The sequence below is a fragment of the Mauremys mutica genome, chromosome 18, assembly GCF_020497125.1.
Source record: "Mauremys mutica isolate MM-2020 ecotype Southern chromosome 18, ASM2049712v1, whole genome shotgun sequence".
In the NCBI taxonomy this organism is placed as follows: domain Eukaryota; kingdom Metazoa; phylum Chordata; order Testudines; family Geoemydidae; genus Mauremys; species Mauremys mutica.
This window is the reverse complement of record NC_059089.1, coordinates 12,149,034-12,177,025: the sequence shown is the minus strand read 5'-3', so window position 1 is coordinate 12,177,025 and position 27,992 is coordinate 12,149,034. Positions and strand designations below refer to the sequence as shown.

General features: G+C 45.7%; 1 long non-coding RNA gene across 1 annotated transcript in view; it reads right to left on the bottom strand.

Annotated features, from left to right (window-relative positions):
* The window catches only part of LOC123352376, a 28,379-nt gene extending 9,938 nt beyond the window's left edge, over positions 1 to 18,441 (bottom strand). Inside the window, exons 1-2 of the long non-coding RNA XR_006574152.1 lie at positions 18,366 to 18,441; positions 3,764 to 3,808 (exon numbers count right to left, since the gene is read on the bottom strand). This is a non-coding gene — a long non-coding RNA (uncharacterized LOC123352376). The remainder of the gene's footprint in view (positions 1 to 3,763; positions 3,809 to 18,365) is intronic.
* Between the last annotated feature and the right edge of the window lie 9,551 nt (positions 18,442 to 27,992).

Below are 27,992 nucleotides of genomic sequence, written 5' to 3'. Positions count from 1 at the left end.
AAACAAACCCACGTTTATTAATAACAGAACAGAGATTTAATTGATGCTGAGCAGAGATAACAGAAAACGGTTCCAAATAAAATAAAACTGGTTCTGTTGTCTCACATTTAACAGATGACAATCTTGGTCTCAGGCAATTTCTCACCTACAGTCTTCAACCCACATGGTTATGGGATCTGTGTCTCAAGAGCGCTGGCCTCTTTTGTTCCTTAAGTGCGGGATAACCAAGGAGTCCCCTTTCTTCCCTTGCCTAGCCCAGAAAACCTTGGGACTGTATTCTTTGAAAAGCAAGTCCTGGCCAAGTTCCTCTCTCCTGCTGCTTGTTCTCTGGGGTGCAGGTGCAGAGCCTCTTCTTCAGCCACTGGTCCGTTCACTTTTACGATTGGCTCCATCACTTTGTTTACTTTAGATGCAAATATCCTTTGCTTGCAATCAAGCCGTGCTGTTTTCTCATCCGCCTGCTAGCTTTGACCCATGCCGACAGGTAAATACACTTGCCTTTGGCTAGGGTAGGCTTGTGTATCAGCCGCCTCCAATACCTATATTTGCAGCACACACCTGTAGCTCTTGATACACAACCCGTACGCACATGACGCAATGATATTCATCACCCGCGTGTTGCTAGTTTTTCAGATGACACCTTACATGACACTGTTTGGCTAAACATTCTGACAATAGTATGGTGGGAGCGCCCTTTGCCATAAAGGGGTTTTTAGGGTCACACTTGCACGCATATAGAGATGGGGTAAGAAAAGTTTATCAGTGCCGTGATGTAAGTGACAAGCCCAAAGCCCGTCCGATGGGGTGCTTAGCAGAACGAAAGCCCAGCTTGATGTGAGTAGCTTGCTAAAAGGAGCTAATAGGTGATTGACATTAAGTCACGCAATTGAGCATTGCAGTACAAAGGTGATTGATATCTTAGGATAAGTTTAGGGGATAATTACAATGGAGGAGCCCAATTCCGGGGAATCGGTGAAATCAGCGTAAAGCCGGCCCTGGGAGGTGATCCTGTCGTGGTGAAAGACAACACCAAGGATGCAGAAGCGGTGAGGTTCCCCGTGACCTGGTGAAATCACTAAGAACTGGGCTAAGTGGCAGAACTTCAGAACACAGCATTGCAGCCGGAGGTCACGGCAACAGCCATGAGAAGCAGCAAAGGCAACAGCGGCCAAGACAATAGTGACAACAGCAGAGGCATGCCCCCCCTCCCCCGTCGGGGGTCAGAGGTAAACCCCCATGAACGCACCCCTGGATTCTGGGGCTTTGCTGACTTCAGCCAACCAACCATGAGTGAGGTGCAGCAGAGGGAAAGGGGAGTGGCATGTGAAAGTGACCATTGTCAACCTGACTTTCACACCACAAGCTGGGAAACTGAGGCAAGGGACACTGCCCACAATACTGTGGGGTGGGGGTTTACGGTTTGCATGCTTTTGAATCATTGTGGTATTCTCCCAAATTAATGTGGAGTTCCTGCTCCCTTTAATAAAAGTTCTGCTGTTAAGCACGGACTCCGTGATTGCAAGCAGTGGGGAAGTATTGCCTCTCAGAGGTGCCCAGGCCTAGTTAGTTTTCCCAGATTTCTGGGTGGGTGCTCGAGCCACGTGCATTTTTTAATGTTAGATATTAAACCCGGTCCTTGTTGCCATGGACACGGTCTGGCAGAAAGGTTCCATTTACACTGGTGTCATGGAAAGCAATGTCAGGCCCCAGGGCTGGCAGGCTCTGCTGCTGCGCATTGACCAGTGACGATACCATTTCTGAGCAGTTAGGCGTGAGTATGCGCCGTACTGGTTGTTACCGTTGCTCTGGAAAGGAGCGGTCAAGCCTAATTTAATGGTGTCCAGTTTGCAAATTAATTCCAATTCAGCAGTTTCTCATTGGAGTCTGTTTCTGAAGTTTTTTTGTTGGAGTATTGTGACTTCAAGGTCTGTAATTGAGTGACCAGGGAGGTTGAAGTTTTTTTCCAGATTGATTTTTGAACATTATAATTCTTGCCGTCTGATTTGTGTCCATTTATTCTTTTGCGTAGAGACTGTCCAGTATGGCCAATGTACATGGCAGAGGGGCATTGCTGGCACATGATGGCATACATCATATTGGTAGATGTGCAGGTGAACGAGCCTCTGATGGTGTGGCTGATGTGATTAGGTCCTATGATGGTGTCCCCTGAATAGATATGTGGACAGAGTTGGCAACGGGCTTTGTTGCAAGGATAGGTTCCTGGGTTAGTGTTTTTGTTGTGTGGTTGCTGGTGAGTATTTGCTTGAGGTTGGGGGGCTGTCCGTAAGCGAGGACTGGCCTGTCTCCCAAGATCTGTGAGAGTGAGGGATGGTCTTTCAGGTTAGGATGTAGATCCTTGACGATGCGCTGGAGAGGTTTTAGTTGGAGGCTAGTGGTGTTTTGTTAATTTCCTTGTTGGGCCTGTCCTGTAGTAGGTGACTCTTCTGGCTCTGTCCACCCTCCGCCAGCAGGCTGCAAGAGCTCTGTGCAGACATGGGAAGGAGAGAGTGGAGAGATGAAGGGGAGGGGAGGAAATCTTTTGCCTTCTTCCCTTTGAGGCCTTCTGATAAAAGAGAATGCCAATTTCCCAAGCAACATTCCACAGGTCCCTAAATACAACATGAGTATGTTACAGCTTAGGCAACATTCATAGCAGAACCCCTTGCTCAGCAACGATTGGAGGGCTGGAAAAACAAACAGCTGGCAAGCGGACTCATGACTAAGCCTGATTCATCTCTGCGAATCAAATGTTTTGTTATGAACACAGCTTCTGGCAACTTCCTCAAGAGCATCTTCCTGGCAGGGCCCAATCCTAGCCACAGAATCCTTACTCCTGTGAATTCCAATCCATGGGCCGGCTCGAGTTCCGAAGGGCCGCATGGCCGGAAAGATGTGCCTCTGCGGTAAAGTGCCCAGCACCTCGCAGCTGCACCTAGTCCTGCTGTTGCTCTCAGCTCAGGTCAGACAGCAACAGGGTGATGCAAGGCCTCGTGCCTCTTTGCAAACCCACACAACGCATACGGTTGAGATTCCAGTAGCCACGCTCCGGCTTACAAGAAAAGCAGAAGGGGTGAGGGCAGTGTGGTTTGATGCTTTGTGGAATGCAGTAGCCCCATGTGCAGTATTCAAATAATGTGGTTAAAGGGGAGGGTTGTTTGTTTCTAATGAAGTAGACATCTAGATCAGTAGCACTGGGCCTTGAAAGATGACCGAAAACCGGGGGCAGAGGATACTGGGTTTGTGCCTATTTGCATCTTTATGATGGATAGCGAAGGCCTGAAATGTTTTTGGGGCGGGAGGTGGGGGGCCTGCATTGGGCATGTGAGATCAGTTGTTGGGTTTTTTTACACTGGAAATATCAGGAATGACCATCAAGATTTTCAAAAGTGTCGAGTGATTCAGAGTGCCCAACTTGAGACACTTTAAAGGAGCCTGATTTGGAGAAAGTGCTGCACACCCATCTTCTTCAAATCAAGCTCATTTAAGGTTGGACACCCAAATTTGAGGCACCCCAAAACATCAGCCCCTTTTGAAAATTTCAACCATCAAATATGGCCTTCCCTTTTTTAATTGGAAGACTGCTGGAGGTCTCCGATATATACTGTGAGCATTCCCACTTCACTGAAGGGACTGTGGGCTTTGATTTTTAACAGAGACTTCTTTTCTCCAAAGTGTTTCAGAGGCATTGGAGTGAAATAGCTGTTAAAAACAAAAAGAGTTTTACTCAGTCCAATAACACTCCCCTCCTCTTTCAATCTCTTACCTCTTGTCTCTGATGATGTCCTGATATCCTGTTCTCTCTAGATTCCTAGGGTAGAAAATATCAATCTCTCAAATGAAAAAAAAAGACAAAGGAGAATTTAAAAAAAAAATTCAGGTCTTTATCATAAAGAAGAATTAATGTGGGTTTGTGCCTTTTTTCCCCTCCTTTATAAGTTGCTTCAACATCCAAAGAACTGCTGACAAAGTCAGAGAGCCACCAAAGAACAATACAGACTTTAACTTGTTTCAGACATTTGTTGTTATCACTTATTATAGTGCAGGCATTTCACTGAAAAGCTAAATAAAGGAGACAGCATGAGCAGAAACAAAGGCAACATTGCCTCTCACCTTAATTGGCTACTGCTCTGGTATAGATTCAATACTTCTATGTAGGCGAGGGTCTTTGTGTTCTGGTTTTAAATTGCCTTATATCTAGGAGCAGCTGCTACGGTAACCAGAGATATTTTTTTTCAGGATCAGGGTGGGAGCAACATGCAGCAAACAGGAGGAGCCAGCAAGCACAGGGTGTTCCCTAAATGGGACCGTTGTACTGCTTTAAGAAGTTGCGATTTTAAATCAGTTTAATCGAGCAGGTGCAAAAGACCACGTGGAGGCTCTTGATTTCAACTGAGCCAGGATTTCACTCAGAGTCTCCACAAAGGGATTTGCAGAGGTTTAACGACGTTGGTTTGCATACTGATTGACGTTAAACTGATGCAGCTTCTGCACGTAGCCAAAGCCTCAGGTTGAAGATCGTTATTCCAGGGCGCCTTCGGGAAACAAAATATTGCTTCTGTAAAGACGGCAAATACTAGGCTTCGGGGCCAGCCCTAGGTATGTGAAGAGTAACCAGCTACACAGGTCCCTGTGCTTTTAGGGCACTTGCATTTCAGCGTCTATTCCCAAAGGGAGGGAGGAGAGGTCTCTCCAATTTCCCACCTCTCCGTAGGCTAATAAAGTCCCCTGCACCCACGAGCCAAGCAGCTGCCAAGCCTTCCCTCAGCTTCTCTAGAAGGTGAAGGTTAGAGAAGCCCTCACACATTTGTAGAGAGCCACTGAACCAAGCCACATCTTCTTCATGAATGGGGACGCGGGAGGGGCAAATACTCTGAAAGCTACTGCTGCTCAGGGGACCGGTTTGGGTTAACCCATTTGATGCCAGGAAATGTATGAACCCAGCACTCCTCGGGGCTGCATTTCAGACAGGGGAAAGCTGAGGGAACAGGAGCAACGATAGGAACGGAGTTCAAACCTGCAGGTAAATGATGTGGAAGCCAAGATTTATATTTGCATCAGAGACTTTAATTATTTCTGCCAACAGTCAGCATAGGGGGATGGGCATTTGACTGTAGCTGGGCAATTCACTTAGTCCTCTCCCTTTGTGGTCAGTGTGGAGTCTTTGGAAGGCAGGGGGTAGGGTTACCTTACCATACGTCTGGAGTATCCCGGACGTGTCCGGATTTGGGGGTTTTAAATAGGCGTCTGGGAGGACTTTGTAAAAATCTAAAAAGGTCCAGGATCCCCCTCCCAAAGCAGAGCGCGGCGCGGCTGACAGAGCGGCCAGGCCAGATTGAGCTGCTCGCATAGGGGCCTCCAGCAGCCAGAGCCCCTCCCCTGCAGCCTCAGCATGCCGTGCCAGCAGCACTCTGGGAGTGTGCTCCGTGTCTGTGGCAGCGTGTCTGGCTCCATGTGGAGCCAGACATGCTGGTCTGAGCGGCACAGCAAGGGGGCTGGGGGGTTGGAGAAGGGGCAGGGGGTCCCGGGGGGCAGTCAGGGGACAGGGAGCAGGTTGGATGGGTTGGGGACTGGGGGGGGCTGTCAGGAGGCAGGGGTGTGGAGAGGGGTTGGGGCAGTCAGGGGACAGGTGGGGGTGGAGTCCTAGGGGTCAGTTAGGGTGGGGGGGGTCTCAGGAGGGGACAGTCAGGGACAAGGAGAAGGGAGGCTTAGACAGGGGTGGGGTCCCAGGGGGCGATTAGGGGGAGGGGTCCTGGAGGGGGCGATCAGGGGACAAGGAGCAGGGGGGTTGGATGGGTTGGGGGTTCTGTGGGGGGCAGTCAGGGGGAGGGAAGTGGGAGGGAGTGGATAGGGGGCAAGGCTACGCCCCTCTCCCCCCCCCCCCCCCCCCAGAGTGTCCTCTTTTTTGAAAGTTCAAATATGGTAACCCTATGGTGAAAGGAGTGAAGGTTCTTTAGCTCTGTTTACGTAGTTCAGTTTTTTGCTAGCCTGGCTTTAAATTGGTATTAAATCAGAAACAGAAAAAGAAACCCAGCAAAACAATACTGCAGGCCTCATCCTCACCCCATTTACACTGGTGAAAAGAAGAAGCAATTCCACTGATGCTGTGAGTGAGTGGGAAATCAGGCTCTGTATTTCGATTCTCCATTTAAATGCTCAAGTCCTTTTAACTGCTGATCCAAACATATGGACCACATCCTCAGCTGGGGTAAACCAGTTCAACTCCATAACCAATGGAATGATGACAATTTATACCCCAGCTGCAGCTGTGGCTTGTCATCAGCACTCTAAACAGAAGATACACGGATTTCAGAAGCAAAACTTTGTCCTGCCACGTCGCCTTATCAGAGAGATCATAACAATTAGAATGGAACACGACAGGGGTCAGACTGGGTCAGGGGTTGGGCATTGGTCTGCTAAACCCAGGGATGTGCATTCAATCCTTGAGGGGGCCATTTAGGGATCTGGAGTGGAAAAATCTATCTAGGGATTAGTCCTGCTTTGAGCAGGGGGTTGGACTAGATGGCCTCCTGAGGTCTCTTCCAACCCTGATCTTCTATGATTGTGTCTCAGAGAAATGATAGCTGCCCAGTTGTTAGAGCAACCGACAAGACTGGACAAAACACCAGAGCATTGTCCCATAGAGAAAACACCCTTGCATTGCCCGTTCAAATCCTTCCCAGCTCCAATTTTTTGTGAAATCAAATCTGATTTATCCTTGCTTGCTTAAGAGATTCTGTGCAACAATCATGAATGACAGATTGCTAGTCTTCACGCTAATATTTAATCGTCACTAAAAAAGTGACTCTGAATTATTTGCTGAGACATATCACAACAAGCAGAAATATACATTCAGCTCCCATGTAGGCCCTGAAAAAGGTGGCCAGATTTTCAGATGTGCCCAGCATTTTGTGTTCACACTAGCTGCTGAACTCTTTTGAAAATCTGACCCCTGGTTATGGATGCCAAGCACTTAGTAATCTAACCACAAGATCTTTAGAAAATCTTGGTGTCCTGCATGCTACAGCTAACATATCTAGTCACCAAGTATAAAAGTGAAACAATCAGCACTCACATTCGTTGCTGCGGGTGAGAAAAAGAAAACATTTCAACTGTATTGATCTTTGGTGTGACCTTAATAACTTATTACTCAGCGGCTGCTGCTTCATGAGCAAGCTCCATCTTTCCATCCGTCTTAGCCACACCAAAAAAACAGAAACTGCTGTGCAAAGAATTCACCACACCCTGCTAAAAGAGATGCTGGGGTTCATGTTAGCCTTTCGTCCCCCAGCATTTGGGCAAGAAGAAGGAATCATGTCTGGTGAAATAACATGGGGATCAATGTGATGAGAAGAGGGTCCAGCTTGTCCATTAGCCAGACACCAGAAATGAGAGGTGGAAATATTGATGGAAGAAATATCCTCATAAAGGCGAACAGTCCAGGCATGAAAGAGTTACACTGAAATAAGAGCTGACCCTGGGGATCTTCACAGTGCCGTCTCCTCAGCACCCGTGCAAACCGTGTAAGGAATATTCTAGCAATTATTCATGTTCTTATTTCTTTCATTAGTCATATGGAAGCCATGCTGGCTGAACTGTGAGTTATAAAAAAATGAGCAAATTCTCCACTGATTTGTACCTCGTACCATCCATGGCACCTGTGCAAAGTGAGTGTCAGATGCTACCAATCCAAAGTGTCCAATCATGTCACTAGTAGCATCTTATGCTCACGTTGCTCAAGTGTAGTTACCTACACAAGGGATAAGGCACTGGAGAATCAGGTCTTATATTCACTGAAATTTTACTGGTTTTTTGTTTTGTTTTGTTTGTTTGTTGTTAGTAAGTCACCTGCAAACCTGTCCTGATGTCTGCCAATGTACTCTTTATCCATAGGTCTATTTGAAAAATATTTGTCCAAATTATTTAACTATCTATGTGACACTTTCTCCTCTTCAAATATATATTACTCATGGTCACACAGTATTATTTTTGCTCCCTAATTAAAAATGTTCTGTTCTCCAAACAATGATGAATAATGCACTTGCTGGAGGAAGGAACACTTGGGCTAACATCTGTAAAATGTTCAAAATTTGCAAATAACGTAACAAGGATCCAGCAGATATCCATATACTTGTGAATAACAGATGCTATGATCCCATGAAATCGTAGGGACTTGTTGTTTTTATTCATAAAGGGTGAAATTCATCCTCTAGAGAGGCAGCAAAGAATCCTGTGGCACCTTATAGACTAACAGACGTTTTGCAGCATGAGCTTTCGTGGGTGAATACCCACTTCTTCGGATGCAAGTAGTGGAAATTTCCAGGGGCAGGTTTATATATGCAAGCAAGAAGCAAGCTAGAGATAACGAGGTTAGTTCAATCAGGGAGGATGAGGCCCTGTTCTAGCAGTTGAGTGAAAACCAAGGGAGGAGAAACTGGTTCTGTAGTTGGCAAGCCATTCACAGTCTTTGTTTAATCCTGAGCTGATGGTGTCAAATTTGCAGATGAACTGGAGCTCAGCAATTTCTCTTTGAAGTCTGGTCCTGAAGTTTTTTTGCTGCAGGATGGCCACCTTAAGATCTGCTATAGTGTGGCCAGGGAGGTTGAAGTGTTCTCCTACAGGTTTTTGTATATTGCCATTCCTAATATCTGATTTGTGTCCATTTATCCTTTTCCTTAGAGACTGTCCAGTTTGGCCGATGTACATAGCAGAGGGGCATTGCTGGCATATGATGGCATATATTACATTGGTGGACGTGCAGGTGAATGAACCGGTGATGGTGTGGCTGATCTGGTTAGGTCCTGTGATGGTGTCGCTGGTGTAGATATGTGGGCAGAGTTGGCATCAAGGCTTGTTGCATGGATTGGTTCCTGAGCTAGAGTTACTATGGTGCTGGGTGCAGTTACTGGTGAGAATATGCTTCAGGTTGGCAGGTTGTCTGTGGGCGAGGACTGGCCTGCCACCCAAGGCCTGTGAAAGTGTGGGATCATTGTCCAGGATGGGTTGTAGATCCCTTATGATGCGCTGGAGGGGTTTTAGCTGGGGACTGTATGTGATGGCCAGTGGAGTCCTGTTGGTTTCTTTCTTGGGTTTGTCTTGCAAACCTCTAGAGAGGGCCAACCCAAGGTCTATGTGCCACTTCAGACCCTTTTAAGCCCTCAGATTAGGACTTAAATGGGATTTAAGAGGCTCATAAACTTTGCACTGGCTCTCTGCACAAAACAACAATTCATCTGAAAATATTTGCAAAATAGTTTTCAACCACCTCCGTACTTCACATTCATTTTCAAGGAATTGCCTCTGTGGTCCCTACAGAGATATTTAATGAGAGGCCAGTGGATGCTGTCAAAGAAAAGGTGCTTGTTTAGTGATCAAATAAGTGGCAGTTGTGCTTGCACAGATCAGAAATCTTGGGGTTTTCCAAACTGAAAATGCTGTGACCTCTCCTAAATGCTCTTCATTCATTCATCTTGGCAACTGTGACAAGTGTGACAAGATTGAAAACTGCAATCCGGTAAATGAGAGAGTAGAGATGTACGAAATGGAATTTTTGTCATAGGAAAATAATGGCCACCAGAGGGCTAATAACATCACATATTCCAGAAATGTTGATTAGATCGCAAATGACATTAATAAATTGTTTGCTCATGGCCAATATCTGAGAAGTGTTTACTGTGTAAGTTCGAGAGAGAACTGAAGACACCCAGGCTTTGTGGAACTCAGGCCTGGATCTCGTTTTCACATGTGGCCCAAAGCTCCAAATTCAAGCGTCATAGAATCATAGAATCTCAGGGTTGGAAGAGACCTCAGGAGGTATCTAGTCCAAGCCCCTGCTCAAAGCAGGACCAACACCAACTAAATCATCCCAGCCAGGGCTTTGTCAAGCCTGACCTTAAAAACCTCTAAGGATGGAGATTCCACCACCTCCCTAGGTAACCCATTCCAGTGATTCACCACCCTCCTAGTGAAAAAGTTTTTCCTAATATCCAACCTAAACCTTCCCCACTGCAACTTGAGACCACTGCTCCTTGGTCTGTCATCTGGTACCACTGAGAACAGCCGAGCTCCATCCTCTTTGGAACCCCCCTTCAGGTAGTTGAAAGCAACTATCAAATCCCACCTCATTCTTCTCTTCTGCAGACTAAATAATGCCAGTTCCCTCAGCCTCTCCTCATAAGTCATGTGCTCCAGTACCCTCATCATTTTTGTTGCCCTCCGCTGGACTCTTTCCAATTTTTCCACATCCTTCTTGTCGTGTGGGGCCCAAAACTGGACACAGTACTCCAGATGAGGCCTCACCAATGCCGAATAGGGGAAATGATCATGTGCCTCGATCTGCTGGAAATTCTCCTACTTATACAGCCCAAAATGCTGTAGCCTTTTTGGCAACAAGGGCACACTGTTGACTTATATCCAGTTTTAAAAAATATTAGGATCTTGATCCTTCTCTCTGATCGGCTCTCTTCCCCCCACCCCCAAGTCCCTGAATATTGGGAAAGATTGGATCCTGATCCAGATTCAAACATCAGACTCCGGCCCACCTAGTGCACATATAAGTTTCTACAGACAGATCTCTTCCATTCCCTTACTTCCCTAACGGCAATGGCTGGCACAGGCAAAAAAAGGTCAGTTTAAATTTCTTGTCTATGACCCAGAATTCAACGAACATTTTCTAGGGATTTGGATTCTCAAAGTTATGAAATTTTCAGGGCCAGATTTTCAGATGGCAAAAATGTGTGTCATTCAGTTGATCTCAGTGGAATTATGTTCACTTGCATAGGCTGAGGTTTCAACCCAGAATCTCTCTCTGACATCTGTGGACAAATCCATCCCTGTAACTCCACTGTGTTCAATGGAGGAGCAGATCCCCAAGGATGAACTTGGTCCTCAGAATGCCTCTGATGCTACTGTTTGTGCACAAGTCTCCTCTGATCAGATCAGTCTACTCTGGTCAGTGTGGAGTCTGTTCTGGGAGTGGACATTCAGTAGCTATCTAGGAGATTTTTTTCACCCCTGAATAGATTCAAGAAGCTCACCAGAGATGTGCAGTTGAGGTTGGGGAGGGAAATAGCTTCCGGGGGTGCAAGAATGCAGTTGGAAATGTAATTAAAGCAAGGTTCCTCCTGAGGACAAGGCAGTTTGGGGGATGCACTGGGTATATTTCTCCATGCCACTATCTTCCTTTATCTGTAATGGCTGAGTAAGAGAAACCGTTGTTTTAACAGCTTCACTTTCAATTGCTCGAGTTACGCCAAGGTGAGTCACAAATTGCATTTCCTGCAATATTTTCCAATTAGCTTGTTCCGCCGGGTTCATTGGCTGAGCGACTTGGAAGCTTTTTTTAGAAAATGATTTCACCAGGAAAAGAACCCATGAGAAACGAAACCAGAGAGGCTGAGCCAAACGAAACAGAGGACATTGTATTTGCATTGCACCTGAGGCAGGAATTTTCCATGCTGCCTATGGGAGACCTCAAGTCCATCAGAGGCCATGGGTCTTGCTAGCAGGGCTGGAGGATACAATAAAGACAGCACGTTCTCTTTTGTGGCAGGCACATACCACTTAGCAATTACCTTTTGGAGAGGTTACACTGATTGAGACTCGTAAGCTGGCGCTCCTCGGCTGCAGTGAAGATGCCTGCAGCACAGAACTTACAGCAGGGAGGGCTACAAAGGGGAACAGATGAGGACCATTCAGCCGCAGTGATGAGTAGTGAAGCTGGACCACGATCTGCAAGAGGGATCGTGCACTAGGAGCACAACTCCTTACCCATCCCCCAGATTCTCAACTGGAAAGCTCTTGGGTAGAGCAGTATGCTTTCTTCTCCATGGGCTTGTGGAGAAGTGGGACAGGGACAGGGCCTACCCTCCTTGCCACCTTCTTTGAGGCAATTTGCACCCTTAGGGATATACAGACGGAGCAAGCTGCTCCATGACATTTCTCAGGGCACACCCGGATGGGGGTGGTGAATTTTCTTTGTGCAATGGCTCAGGACAATCTCCTTCAAAAGGCAGAGGGGGATCCTCAGGACTCAAGCAGTGCTGCAAAGCCAGAGGAGCAGGTGTGGGGGAGGAATCCAGAACTCGGAGGACCTGACTCGGCATTTGCTGATGTTGGTAGAAATCAGGAGTAGCTCCATGGAAGTCAGCAGTGGGTAAAACTGCTGCCAGTGAGTTCCGATCCAGGTCCTGAGCTTCCCATTTGATACAGGTTCAGGAATCATTTGCATGCTTCCAGTCATATTAAGATTATTTTTCTCCAGCATGAAGTAGTCCCAAATATATTGCCTTAGCAACAGATGCAGCTATTAATACTGCCTGGTACTGCCTGTGAGCCTATCTGAGACAACGAAAGATCAGCCAGTCACTGCTGCACTCGGTGAAAAAGCACGTTAGCATTGGGGTGCAACAGCTTTGCCTCTGCAAGCCAGCAGCTTTCCTTTCAGTTTTATTATTGAATACCTCTAGTGGCTTTGATTTCAAAAAAACCAAACCTTCCTTGAGAAGCACTTGCTACCATCGCTAAGATTTGGCAGTGCTGAGTCAAGCTGGAGGGTGCAATTTGTCCAGGGTTCAGCTGATATTTCTCCAACAGTGACAATTTCCGAGTTGCAGAAAGACTTCCCAACATGTCAGCTGTACTGTCAAGCCACTCTCAGAAAGGCAGCCACTTGCTTACCATAAAGCCTCAAACCCATCTCACGCCTGCTATGTCTAGTCTATTTATAGATAAGTACAGGTGCAGCCCCTACTACTGTGGTTTGAGCACCTCCAAATCTTTAATGTATTATTCCTCACATCACCCCTATTATCCCTCTTTTACACATGGGGAACTGAGACACAGAGAGAACATAAGGACGGCCATACTGGGTCAGACCAAAGGCCCATCTAGCCCAGTGTCCTGTCTTCCAACAGTGGCCAATGCCAGGTGCCCCAGAGGGAATGAACAGAACAGGGAATCATCAAGTGATCCATCCCCTGTCGCTCATTCTCACCTTCTGGGAAACAGAGGCTAGGGACACCATCCCTGCCCATCCTGCCTAATACCCATTGGGTGGATCTATCCTCCATGAACTTATCTAGTTCTTTTTTGAACCCTGTTATAGTCTTGGCCTTCACAACATCCTCTGGCAAAGAGTTCCACAGGTTGACTGCGCATTGTGTGAAAAAATACTTCCTTTTGTTTTTTTTAAACCTGCTGGCTATTAATTTCATTTGGTGACCCCTAGTTCTTATGTTATGAGAAGGAGTAAATAACACTGTCTTATTTACTTTGTCCGCACCAGTCATGATTTTATAGATCTCTATCATATCCCCCCTTAGTCATCTTTTTTCCAAGCTGAAAAGTCCCAGTCTTATTAATCTCTCCTCATATGGCAGCCGTTCAATACCCCTAATCATTTTTGTTGCCCTTTTCTGAACCTTTTCCAATTCCAATATATCTTTTTTGAGATGGGGCGACCACATCTGCACACAGTATTCAAGATGTGGGCATGCCATGGATTTATAGAGTGGTAATATGACATTTTCTGTCTTATTATCTATTCCTTTCTTAATGACACCCAACATTCTGTTTGCTTTTTTGACTGCTGCTGCACATTGTGTGGATGTTTTCAGAGAACTATCCACAATGACTCCGAGATCTCTTTCTTGAGTGGTAACAGCTAATTTAGACCCCATCATTTTATATGTATAGTTAGGATTATGTTTTCCAATGTGCATTACTTTGCATTTATCAACATTGAATTTCATCTGCCATTTTGTTGCCCAGTCACCCAGTTTTGAATGATCCTTTTGTAGTCTTCACAATCTGCTTGGGACTTAACTATCTTGAGTAGTTTGTATCATCTGCAAATTTTGCCTCTTCACTGTTTACCTGCTTTTCCAAATCATTTATGAATATGTGGAATAGAACTGGTCCCAGTACAGACTCCTGGGGGACACCACTATTTACCTCCCTCCATTCTGAAAACTGATAATTTATTCCTACTCTTTGTTGTCTATCTTTTAACCTGTTACCGATCCATGAGAGAACCTTTCCTCTTATCCCATGACAGCTTACTTTGCTGAAGAGCCTTTGGTGAGGGACCTTGTCAGAAGCTTTCTGAAAATCTAAATACACTATACCCACTGGATCCCCCTTGTCCACATGCTTGTTGACCCCTCAAAGAATTCTAGTAGATTGGTGAGGCATGATTTCCCTTTACAAAAACCATGTTGACTTTTCCTCAACAAATTATGTTCATCGATGTGTCTGACAATTTTGTTCTTTACTATAGTCAACCAGCTTGCCTGGTACTGAAGTCAGGCTTACCGGCCTGTAACTGCTGGGATTACCTCTGGAGCCCTTTTTAAAAATTGGCGTCACATTAGCTATCCTCCAGTCATATGTACAGAAGTTGATTTAAATGATAAGTTACAGACTACAGTTACTGGCTCTGCAATTTCACATTTGAGTTCCTTTAGAACTCTTGGGTGAATACCATCTGGTCCTGGTGACTTATTACTGTTTAGTTTATCAATTTGTTCCAAAACCTCCTCTAATGACACCTTAATCTTGGACAGTTCCTCAGATTTGTCACCTAAAAAGAATGGCTCAGGTTTGGGAATCTCCCTCACATCGTGAGCCGTGAAAACCGATTAAAAGAATTAATTTAGTTTCTACGCAATGGCCTTATCATCCTTGAGTGCTCCTTTAGCATCATGATTGTCCAGTGGCCCCACTTTAGCAGGCTTCCTGCTTCTGCACTACTTAAAAAAAAATTGGTATTACTTTTTGAGTCTTTGGCTAGTTGTTCTTCCCATTCGTTTTTGGTCTTCCTCATTATATTTTTACACTTCATTTCCCAGAGTTTACAGAGTTTATGCTCCTTTCTATTTTCCTCACTAGGATTTAACTTCCACTTTTTAAAGGATGCCTTTTTGCCTCTCACTGCTTCTTTTACTTTGTTGTTTAGCCACAGTGGGTCTTTTTTTTGGTTTTCTATGTTTTTTAATTTGGGTTAAAAAGTTTCCACGCAGCTTGCAGGGATTTCACTTTTGGCGCCGTACCCTTTAATTTTTGTTTAACTAACTTCCTCAGTTTTGTATACAGTAGGTCCCCTTTCTGAAATTAAATGCTACAGTGTTGGGCCGCTGTGGTGTTTTCCCCGCCACAGGGATGTTAAATTTAATTATATTATGGTTACTATTACCAAGCGGGCCAGCTATCTTCACCTCTTGGACCAGATCCTGTGCTCAGCTTAGGACTAAATCGAGAATTGCGTCTCCTCATCTGGGTTCAAGGACTAGGTGCTCCAAGAAGCAGTCATTTAAGATTCCAAGAAATTTTATCTCTGCAATCCCACCCTGAGGTGATAGGTACCCAGTCAATATGGGGATACTTGAAATCCCCCATTATTACTGAGCTTTTTATTTTTATAACCTTGCTAATCTTCCTGAGCAGTGATTTGCCTAAGGTATCCCAGGAAGTGTATGGCAAGGCAGAGATTTGAACCTATGTCTCCTAAGTCCTAGGCTAATGCCCTAACTACTGGAAAATCCTTCTCCATTTGTTGTGGACATGGTTGGACATCACTGAAGAGAAAACCTCAAGTGGTTCAGTCAAAAGTTTAGGTGCTTATCTGAGATGTAGGATCCTCTAAGGTCTTCAAAACTGGGATGAAAATTTCTAAAATAATTTCAAGAGCTATCACTGTTTATTTTTAAGCAATTTTTTTTATTTCCATCCATTTAAATTCACAGTTGTGCAAAATTAAGGTTTTAAGCAGTTTTAAATTTTATCTTGATAAACATTTTCATAGTTGTGGGTAATTGCAGGGAAGTTAGACAATTATTTAATAACAGTAGGTGTTGAGAATGTTAGAGTTTGATTTAGGAATATTTAGCTGTATATTTTGACAAGTGATGTGGACAATTCATGTGTTAACAGTTACAAACCTTTAACATTGAGTCTCTCAAGTAGCATTTTTCTTACTTTGCCTATCTGTGAATTTCACTTATCGATGGAAATATTTTTTTAATTGGTTTCTGTGTGTACTGTCAACGAAATCAACATTTACTGACAAAAATCTAATCCTTCCAAACTTACTTACAAGATTTCTTGTGCTTGCTATTTCCAGTTAAGCTAAAAATAGTGTAATACTTTGGGCCACAGTCATCCCTGCTGTAACACGACTGATGTCAACAGACTTACGCCAGGGGATCATGGCCATTTAGCATTTCAGCAATTCTGCTTCCAGGAATGGCCAGAATGAGGAAATGAAAAAATTATGGGTAGACTGTACAGCTGACGATGTTAAATTTGTTGAGGGGTCTCATTCTTATTCCTGGTGGTTGGTGTCCACATCACAAAGTCTACCACCACTTCAGCTGCCACTGGTCAACACGTCTGTTAGACAGTCTGTAGAGAAGCCAAGGCCTGAGCAGGCTGTAAAGAGTGAATCACCCACTCCTCACATTCTTCTGACCTGCTCTGTAATGCAAATGGATTCCCCCACCCCACCATTCTTTCCCCCCCAAAGCATTTCCGCTTTCTATCAACCTCACCCCCAACTTTCTACTGTCCACACATGCTACAGCATGAGTCAAATGAACGTGGGGAGCACAGAGGCTCTCTGACCTGAAGCAGAAGGTACTTCTCTGTGTTGAGATACAATGTCCCCTTGACAGTGGATGGTTTGAGATGGGTGTCACAAGATATAAGGTAAACCTTCCCCTTAATGGGCATTTCCTGGTTTAAGGTATTGGAACCATGCCCTTGGGCAACCTTAACTGCCCTGTAACTACATTTTTACTTTTGGTGTTTTCCTGTTTCTTTCTGGGGCAGATGGGACAGGGCAGATGTGCTGAAAGGGGAAGGTTGAAGTTGGTGGTAGGAGCCAAGAACAAACCAACAGCAAGAGTACCCAGGTTGTGTCACTTATGTAAGGCTAGGAGCAGAGATTGAGGCTAGAGGCACAACCTTCTTGCCCCCATAAGTTTTCCTGCTCTTCTCCCACCAGGTGGGATGTGTGCCAGGAATGGCTGAATCTTCCAGCAGCAGCTGCTGTCCTCCTGTCTGCCTCTGAACAGGAGTTCGGGGACAGGGCTACCACCCTGGGCTCTCTGCAACCTCTCCACCAAAAACAGCTCCCTTTTCTCAGTCCCGTTCCCATCTCCGCTTTTCTGATGAGCCTCACCGCAGCCCCCTTGCTCCCACAGCCGTATAAAAGGAGTCCTTTCTGAAGTCTGATTATTCTGTGTGTCTCAGGCCGAATCTGCACCAAACCCCCGTGAAACATCCAAATGTCATGTCAGTTCTAGTGCCTGGGAGACGTTCACCGTCACGTGTCCAGTGCTGTTCGACTTACTCTTTAGCACTCCCATCAAAATGGAAACTTTGCAGCAACCCTCCCTGTGGGGTCGGTTCCACTCCAGGATGACATGATATGGCTTAGAACGGGGCATACGGGGAGACACCAGTTCCATGGCATGCAGTATGTTTGGATTGTTTCTAATTCCCTCCACCTGTACCTGCCCATCAGCAGGTCAGCGAACACTACAGATATGGGAAGATGTTTAGTGACTTCGGGCTAGAGCCTTACCTGTTGCAAAGTGAAATCATTAGAGCTAAGCTGAGTTCCAGCAGCTGGGGATCTCAGACAGTTTAAATTTAGACTGTCTCTGGACTTAGCCTACGGCCCACTTTGAGGTAGGGTGACCAGACAGCAAGTGTGAAAAATTGGGACGGGGGTGGGGGGGGTAATAGGAGCCTATATAAGAAAAAGACCTAAAAATCAGGACAGTCCCTATACAATCAGGACATCTGGTCACCCTACTTTGAGGGGCAACCACAAAGGTTTTAGGTGCACTGGGCTCAGCCCAACTAATCAACAGTTCAAAGATTTTAATGTGTTAGCAAGATATTACTTGTCATGCATCCGATGAAGTGGGTATTCACCCACGAAACTCATGCTCCCAAACGTCTGTTAGTCTATAAGGTGCCACAGGACTCTTTGCTGCTTTTACAGATCCAGACTAACACGGCTCCCCCCTCTGATACAAGATATTACTGTAAATCTCTTTTAGGTGTAGCGATTGAAGCCTGATTCTCACTTACACGAATGCTAGTTTTAAGGCCCCTGTGCATTACTGAAGTGCATTACGTGCATTGGCTGTAAATATATTTATATCTACTCTACATCCTCCTTTACTTTACCACAGCAATGAAAGAGGCATTAGAGTAAACAAGAATCAAGTTCTTGGCCTCTGCCGAGTGGCTTATGTTTGACTATGAGGGGGTTAGTTATTATGCATGTTGTAAAAGGAGAGCAAGAAGTGACTTGACTAAGTGTCAAATAAATTTAAAACTAAGGGAAACATAACTACCCAGAGCTTGTCGTCAGCTGCACTGGAATGCACTGCCACAGTAGTCATTAGGGTCAGGTTCTCTAGCTGGATTTCACAAGAAGGTGGATGTTTTATGACCCCGTAATAACTTCTGTAATGATGCAACCTATCACATGATGCTACCCCTGTCATCACGCAGCTGATCACCTGACTTCTGTTATAAAGTTGAATCATTACAAAGGTTATTTTGAGGTCATAAAAATTCCCCCTGCATGATCTAATTGCATCACAGGCCAGGCACGTGTTAAGTTGTAGATTTCGCCGAAACGTGACATACAGGTGTAGTGACTGGTGGCAGGACTGATTGACACTCTAACTCAGCCATTCAAACATTTATTTAGTCTAATTTAGAGCTGGGGAAGAAACTTATTGTGTGTAGCAATATGGGAGAAACATTTACAGAATCCGAGCCCCAGAAATGAGTGATGATATATCTTACCTAGAGCTTTTTGTCTTACAGACACTGACGAGTTCATCCTCACACCACACCTGTGAGGCAAGTAAGTGTTATACCTGTCACAGAGTTCCTACACCACTGAACTCAATGGACATTTTACCATTGATCTCAGCATTGGCAGAATTAAATCCTAAACAATTGGCCCAAATCAATAGAGGGAATGATGTCAGAAGATTAGAAAGCAGAGATTGTCAAGTCCCAGTCCAATAGAGCAGCGGTGTATCTCACAGCTGATCATTTCATCTGAATACACACACAACTGATGAAGCCTTGACTACAATACAAAGCGCTCAGAACTTACGTGGCACATTAGACCTAAATGTGTAGGGCCACTGGATTTATATTTCATGGACCCCAGAAATGATAATGAGCCCCTCAAAAGCCCTCCATAACAGTGTGGTTTAAATGAATTGGAACATCTTACACGGTTACCGTAAATGACTTCAGTAACCACCCATTAAATTTCAGGAAGTGCATGGAAATATTACTCAAAAAAATTCCACCCCATCTTTCCATGTCAGTTACATTTCTTTTAAAATTCAAAAAATGAGTAATGATGCCAGCCACATCTGATTTCCCCGTAAAGTCCCTTCTCTCTCCCATCGCTCTGCTATCAGGTGGCATCAACTGCGGTCAGCGTCATGGAGAGCAGGTACGGCGACTAAGCTAACTAAACCAACAAGAAAAAATAGGTAGGGTGGAAATTAAAGCATCATCATCATCATCATCATCACCACCACCACCACCGCTGAGGTTAGATTAATAGCTGAGCCTTGGGACTCCTTCCCAGCATTTCAGGGCACCATGACCTTCAAGGTAACCACGTGATAAAGGGCTTTTCATACTTCTGAATCCTGAAATGACTGACTGCTTACTCAGGCACCATTTCCCTGGGCAAATTAGTCACTTGTTATCACATTGTTCTGGTTTCTCTTCTTTTTTGTTCTGTAAATATGGTCACACTGGAAGCGCCATCGGCAGTCTGATTCTGGCAGGTGTTCAGCTCCCTCAAGCCCCATTGAGTTTAGCGAGAGTTGAGGTCCCTTGGTCCTGGTCAGGAATGAGATCCTAGTGCTGTGCCAAGGTGTAGGGAGATTTTCTTGTTTTCCCCCTTTTGTTTGCACAGGCAGGGGATTTTTGCAAAGATGTTTCCTTTTCCTTACTGTCCACAACAGCACTTATTGCTCATGCTTTCAAGTAAGGGTGACAGCTCACTGTATCACTGCATGTGTCACCAACATGGAGTTACGCTCCCTACTCCCCCGTGAAACACGGTTCTCCCCATGTTAGAGAAAGGCAATAGGATCAGGGAGATTAAGTGATTGCCCAAGGAAGTCAATGGTAGAACAGGCAATTGAATCAAGAACTCCTGAGTCCCAGTCTCGTTCCTTAACCATGAGGCCAAACCCTGGAGCCGCAGCAAAATTTCAAAATCATGCACCTGAACAGCCCAATTGCAGGGCAAGTTTAGATCCTGATCTGTGCCTGCTATGAATGCCAATGGCAGCCTTGTCTCTATAGACTGAACTAAATCCCCAGGCTTTAGGAAAGTTTGGATTTTGATCTGACGACATAGAAGTTGCACCCTTCAGACACACTGCAGAACAAGATGAAGGAGAAAAGCAATCTCTGCATCGGTAAAGCAATCTTTGCATCGGTTTCCTAGTGTATAGGAGACCTATGCTTCACGGCATGAGCCAGTCTGACTACTGAGGGTTAAGAGGAGACTTTCCCTAGGAGCAGGTGAGTCCAGAACAACCTATTGCTGGGTCTTTTGCACTTTCCAATGAAGTAGCTGGTGCTGACCATGGCTGGAGACATAATGAACTATATGGATGCCTGCTTGGATCTGATCTAGCAGTTCCTATGGTTTTAAGGCCCATAGGTTCAAATTTGGGTACCTAAAATCCATATTTAGGCACTTAAATTCCTGATATATTCCCATTTTCACTGCAATGTGAGGATGCACCACAGCGACTTCTTTTCAAGCAGACTCAGATTTCCTAATTGAAAACAAGGAGCCAGATCCAGCCATTGTAAATTGGTTTTGCTCTACTGAAGTTACCTTCCATATTGAATTACACCAGCTGAGGATCTGGCCCAAAAGAAGTATTCAGAGTATCCTGAGGGGAAAGGGGGGGGGCGGGAGAGAATCCGTTTAAAAAATGGTCCAAGCAGCAGATCTGAGCCGGCCTGGTAACACCACCTATTAAAGATAAGTCACCTGACACTTTCCATTGTAAAAGCCTGTTTTCAGTTGTTTATTCACTTTGCCAAACCAACCACTTGGGCTGACATTTTCCATGCTGGGCATCCCCCTTGGACTGAACTGCTCTGCAACGTTTCAGCCAAAATGGTTCAACCATTTCCAAGAGTAAGTCTCAGGGGGGAAATATGTTGTTTTGCCCATGTTAAAAAATTATGGACTTTAAAATCTTTTGCACCTCTTTGCTGCAAAGCAGGGGGTTGAAATTTGGCGGGGCAGAGACCTTTGCATCAGGGATGTGGATTTTTGCCATCCTATGAAAATCTACCCACATTTGGCCAAGTTATGAGCCTTTGAAAAACTGCAGTTTGCACTGCTCAGTAGAGACTTCAGTAAAATCTCCAGAGAGTCCATCCTCAGTGAGCATGCTCCAGACTTTCACAAGTTAGGCGTGACTACACTGCACATGTGCATGGTCCATCCCTTCACAGAACCTAGTGCTGAGCAAACTGCACATGTTCCATCCTCTCACAGCTCTTAGTAATGAGTTGACTGTGCCTGGCAGGTTACAGATAACAGCCTTCATGCTGGCATCCCCTAGCATTTGAGTACTTGACTTTCCAACCTTAGTCTTTTTAGCATAGCTTTGTGCGTGACACTTATTTAGTATACACTGGGCCAGACCCTAGGGGTGCCACATCTGAGGTACAAAAGGAAAAAAAGGTGAGACATGTGGGATGATCCTGAACCCATCGAACTGCACGGCTGGCAGGTATGCGCTGAGCACCTCGACAGATTTCCCAGGACAGTTACCTCAAAATAGCGATGATCCTGGGACTACCTGGCCAGGTGGCAACTCTTCCAGATCCTCATCTACTGTACATGAATGTCGCGCCCTTGACTCCAATGGCAAACCACCCAGGGAAGGATCCATCCCCTTCTCTCGGGAACTTGATTCTTACTCCTCTGTTCTGCTCTCTGGGAAGCTTGTCCCGCCAGCCGTCATCTTTCTTCTCCCCAGCAACGTTTCAACCACATCAGTTCCTGCTGGTGACTTTTTGATACTTAAACTGTTCGTTATAATCCCTAAACAAGAGACCCCAGGAGAAGGGGACATTTATATGAAACACTCCCGGCAACCCACGACCTTTGGGTTCCAGCTTTCCGGCCTTTATTCTCAGTTGTAACAAGGCTGTGTCTCCAGGCTCGGATGCTTCTGTGTGTCCTAACAAGAGTATGTTCTCTGCTCCCATGTACATCCCCACACCACCCCTGTAATGGCTGATTGGAAAAAGTCATCCTGAGGGGCGGGGGCAGGGCTTAGCCAGGCCACCTCCTGTCAGGAGCTGCTGTCCATGCCCCGTGCAGTCTCATCAGCTCAAGGATGTCCCCACTGACTGGGTAAACCTGACTAGCTGCCTGTTGAGCAGTGGCTAGGAAAAGAGAGAAAGGTTGCACCAGAAGTTAGCTGGCCACCTGGGACTTAGACCTGAGTGCAATCCCTTGCTGTGCCATTGCAAGGCTTTCAGAGGTGCTGACTGGAATGACCATCAGCACAGAATCTGGCCCCTGGTTCCGATCAGTAGCCGTAGACGCTGTTGGCCTCGTGCTCGTCTCACACGTGCTGGTGCGACTCCATTGACGTTGGTGGAGTTCACTGGTGGTGGGACAGTGGTATTAGTGCAAGGGGACCCAAATCTGCTCCATTCATTTCAAGGTTCCCCCTATTTTACGGAGCTTTGTATTGCTCAAGAGCTAGAACGTTTGCTGCTTTTTTAGTGATTTAGGTGTCCTATCCAGTTTAGAAGCTGCCGGCTTTTCCATAATTCACTGATATCTGAATATTAGCACTAAGCTATTTGGCTGGATGATAAATAATAAAAACTCCGTATATAAGCAATGTACAAGTGGAATAATGAGTGTGTGCTGACATAATTCTAAGCTTATTATGTACAATGGTGACAGCAGTCTGATGAATTATGCTAATAATTCTCCTAAATAACTTCCTTGTTAACACCAATTAGATGCTAATATAAATTCAATGCATCGTACATGCTAATGGGAGACATCGCTCAGCAAGCACAACACTGCAGAGGTTTTGGGCTCTGGTTTTGCCCTCGAGGAGATCAGAGCCGGGTAGCTTGGTTTTGCTGCCCGCTATTTGCGATGTTTTAGGAAAACAAAAAATTGCAGTTCCTTTGCTATCAGTTTTGATGTTTTCCCAGTTCTATATACTGGAGTGCTTCCCCCTTGTTCTATATGGAACACAAGGCAACCTAAAGCCATGGCTTCTTTGCCTCCTTCTGTACATTAGCCTTTTCACATAGAGAGAAAGGATGGTCTTGCGGTTAATATACTGGGCTGGGACTCAGGAGATCTGGGTACAAATCCTGCCTTTGCTACAGATTTACCTGTGTGACTTGGAGCAAATCACTTATTTTATGCCTCAGTTCCCCATCTGTAAAATGGGGATAGTGACTTGGCCTTTCTCCCAGCTTCTCTGCATCTTCTTTAGATAAAACCTTTGGGGCACAGACTCTTAATACATGTATGTAGAGCACCCAGCACAACGGGGCCCTGATCTGGGAACTCTAGATGCTAATAAAATATATACACAGCTTGGGACTAAGTTATCCACAGGGTTTCCACTGCTCCGCTCCCAAAACCTGGAGGCTCCCAGAGGCAGAATGTTCCCTCAGGGAGGAGTTCACAGTGGCCAAAAGCAACTGCAACCTCCCGGCCACCACAAGCCAAGCTGTGGGCAGATTTGTTTGAGCCCGTTCCCCCTCTGCAGCTATCACAAGGTGGGTGGTAAAGCTGCCCTGCCCTGGCAGATAGCCCAGCAGAGGGCAGACTGCAGAACCTCTCTTCTAGTGCAGGGTGCTTTGCAATTGCTAGGAGCCTACCAGTGCATCTGCCAGCTTCAGCTAACACATCCCAGATCGGACGCTATCTTGTGCCCCCTCTGCTGGCTGGCTCTGCAGCAAAAAAGCACAAGTCAGCCTTGACTGGTGCTTGGAGAAGTGCCAGGACATCTGAAAAATAGCTGCTCTGCCATGGCTTTACAACCAAAGCCATTTCCCGGCTTGGAAAACTGTCCCCAGTGGATTGTAAAGATGCAACAGGTCACTCTTGGGGCTTTGATTGCACCGAGTGGTCCCTTTGAAAACGCTATTTCTTGGCACCTCTACGCTCATTCAAGTACAGGACACGTACTCTGAGCCAGTGCTTAATTTCTAACGAAAGAGGTGCCGGACTCAAGCAATGAGGTACCAGGGCTCAAGCAATTTTTTTTTTACTTTCATAACTGACACGGCAAACCCAGAGGTGCTAGGGTTATGTACTGCCGAGCCCAGAGGTGCTAGGGCTCATCCCTGGCCCAAATTAAACACTGCTCTAAGCCCCACAACTGGAGAGTGGTTAGCAGATAACTGAGATATTTACACCAACCCCCACACACTGTGGAGCCGCTGGTTCTTAACTCTGCTCTTATCTGTAACCCTCTAGCCCTACAATCCGGTCCATAATGTTCGGTAACACCCTTAACTGTTACCGGCAAAGGCTTATTACAAATTGGGCTTGTGCCCTTCGTTTCATTCTGGTGTATAAAGAAAGGCAAGAAAGAGGCTTTTGAGCAGAGGGGATTTAGCCCTAGAAATAGCGGAAATGTCAAGTCTGTTTTTTTCTGGTTTCCCTGGAGAGACTTTGGGATCTCTCAGTGCTGACGTTTTAAATAGTTCACCTAAAAATCCCTTCCTTCTCTCACCAGCTCTTGGGAAATCATTTCACTGCTGCTCCAGTCAATGCACCGGCAAGACCCCCTTTCAGGCCTCTTTTATGCAAAAACGGGCACAAGCACACTATCCCCCCACTCCTTTGCAGCCCACCCTTAAGCCCGGAAAGTCACTTTGTAACATGCCTGGCCAGCAAGTGCCCTAAAACCTTGGCCACTAAGTCACCGGCCACTGTATCCTACTGAGGGGGATTTTCCAAAATGCATACAGGATTTAGGAGCTCAAATCAATGGGACTTGGGCTCCTAAACCTAAATCCCTTAGGTACATTGGGATTGGACGCTGCAATTCCCTTGTCATTCATGCAGACCAAGTCCTGAAGTCTTTCCTTAGTACTGAACCAGCCCAACGCAGTAAGGGGGTCCGCAGAAGGAAAAAATACACAGACTTTCCCATCAGATCATTCTGTCAGCAGGTATTTGGCCCCAACAAGATGAGCAGATGGATCCATCCTCAAACTCTGCTGATTCTGAGGCAGATTGCCCAGGTGGTCTGTGTCTCTGAGGCTTCCTGATAGGGCAGCTTATCAATTGTTGTTTGCGGTATTATTGTTTACAAGCACCTAGCAGAGAAAGGGCTCCCCGGTGCGTTAGGCATCGGGCAGGTGCCTAATAAGAGACGTCTTGTCTGTTTAGATTATTAGCAATTTTACAAATGGGGAACCGAGGCACAGAGAAGCCAAATCCGCAAGACCATTGAGGCACCTGAATCCGATTGAAATCTATGGGAGTTAGGCCCTATGTACCTTGGAGGATCTGGGCCTAAGCGAATCTGTGGTAGAGTCCGGTAGGGTTACCAGCCCTCCAGGATTGCCCTGGAGTCTCCAGGGATTAAAGATTAATCTGTCATTTGAGATTATGTCATGTGATGAAACCTCCAGGAATATGTCCGCCCACAATTGGCAACCCTAGAGTCTGGTATTCAGGCTAGATCTCCTGAGGCCCACTCTAGTGCCTTAGCCACAATTCCATACAGTCTCTCCAGTGAGGCGGAGGCCTATGGCGTAGCTCTTCCTGCCTGCCTCTCCCTTTAAACGCTTCTCACCCACTTCTTTCCTTGTAAATCCATAGATCCCAACAGATCCTGCCTTTGCCAGCTGTGAGTCCTCAGCTCATCACTCACCATCACTGACGTGGATCAGCCCCTCCGGAGGGACTCCTCATGGCCACTTTGGGATCTTTATAAAGCTTCATCCTCACTGGATCAAAGCATCCCTGAGCAGTGCATCTGGTGAAGCATTGCTTCTCCTCAGAGCTACTTTTCTGTTTAGTTCATCCCCCAGGGCCATGCGGCTTTTTCAAAGTACTTTACCAGAGATGGTTTTGCTCTCAGAATTCTAAGCAGCAGGCTTCTCATTTCCAATGCAGGGCACTCGCACCACTGCGGAGTTCAAAAAGATTGTCACTGTGTACAACGTACAGTGATGCATATTGTGAATCCGGGATTAGCCTCCAAGGCTGAATGATTGTTCAGTTACTAGACTACAGCAAAGTGTCTATTTGCTATTGTGTGAGGAGGAAAGAGAGGGGGGGGACACATACAACAAACGTATTAAGTGACACTAAATACACTGCCCTTCACATGAACAGTTTTAACCTTAAGAAACTTGGCCGGAGAAGAGTCACTGACTTACATTAACCAGTGTGGGTGCCAGATTCTCATCTCAGTGGCATAGGTATAAATCCTGGAATTATTCAGTTCAAGATTCTGGATTTCTACTAGTGTAGCTGAGATCAGAATCTGTTCCTGTTTAACAGATCTGAGCCCAGCTGGTCTGCCTATGGGGCCTGATTCAAAACATCCCATTGACTTAAATGGGCTTGGGATCAGGTTCTAAGGAGGCCTCAGGCCTACCCAAGGTGCTCTGCAAGAACGAGGCCGACACCCACACTGTGAGTAATTGGCTTTAATGAAGGTAAAGTGACACACCCGCAACGGGGACTCCAAGCGTTGCCGTCACAGAGGCGGGGAACCCAGCGCCCTGGAGCTCGGCCTGGTACGGAGTCCAAAAGCGCACACAAAGCACAGCTCTCTTTATATCAACAGTGGCAAAACAGCTCATGCATAATGAAAAAGGGGCTTTCCACCCTCCGGGGCTGCCCCCCATGACCCAGGGCCAGGGGCTTTCCACACAGCGGTTCCAACCGGTCATGGCCGGTTGAAGCTAGCGCGCCGTGCCCTACAGTAACCGGGCGCTGAGAAAGCGGAGCTGCCTAAGCTAGGCCATAACAACATCTTCCACGATTCCCTGCCTTCCTACAAGGTCCAACATAAGAAAACTGCAATATCTGGGCCAAACGCTGCTCTCACTCAATTTGGATTTACACCAATGTAACTCCACCTGAATCTGGTCCTCTGTCTCTAAAGAGAAGATCTGGTAGACATGGCTGAATCTTTTTTCAGGTCATGTAAGTTTGTTCAATATTCAACATCAGGAAAAGCAAACATTTATCCGCAATCAAAGCCAGGTCAGAGAGGTTTTTAAACTGCCCTGAATGTTTCTTCAAAGAAGTCTATTCAGGTAATAGATGGGAAATATTTGAAATATGATTATAGTGTTGTCACTTTCCGGTATCTAAAGAGCTAAGTTTGGACTTTCTCTAAAAGGTCAGACTAAATTTGAACATTAATTTTGATTATTTTCCAAAGTAATCAATATGCCTCACGTCCCAGGTTTCCGTTTTAGGATGTACAAACAGAAGGAGTGTGCTCACAATAAGCCCTTGGTCAAACTGTTCCTCGATCCAAGAAGCACCAGTTTTATTTAGCACAGGCTATTTTTACATTTAACACAGCCAGATTTTCCCATGACCCCAGCGTTCAACACCGTTGTCTTGAGCTTTCATTCTCTGTGGGGCCGATCTGGCATGTGGGGGCCATCTAGTGCTCCAGAATCCAAATCTTTACCCAAGCTAAACATCTGGCCCAAAGAGGCACAGCTCTGTTGAACCAGTTCATACCAGCTGAGGATATGAACCTAAGGTCTTGTTGACACAAAGGTTGTGCTGCTTTAACTATACCACTATAATTAACAAGCCTCCTAATATGGATGCAGTTATACCAGCACAAAAGTATACTGGCATAGCTTATTACGCTTCCCATAAATGGATAAATTATACAGGTAAAGATGCCTTATACTGGTATAACTGT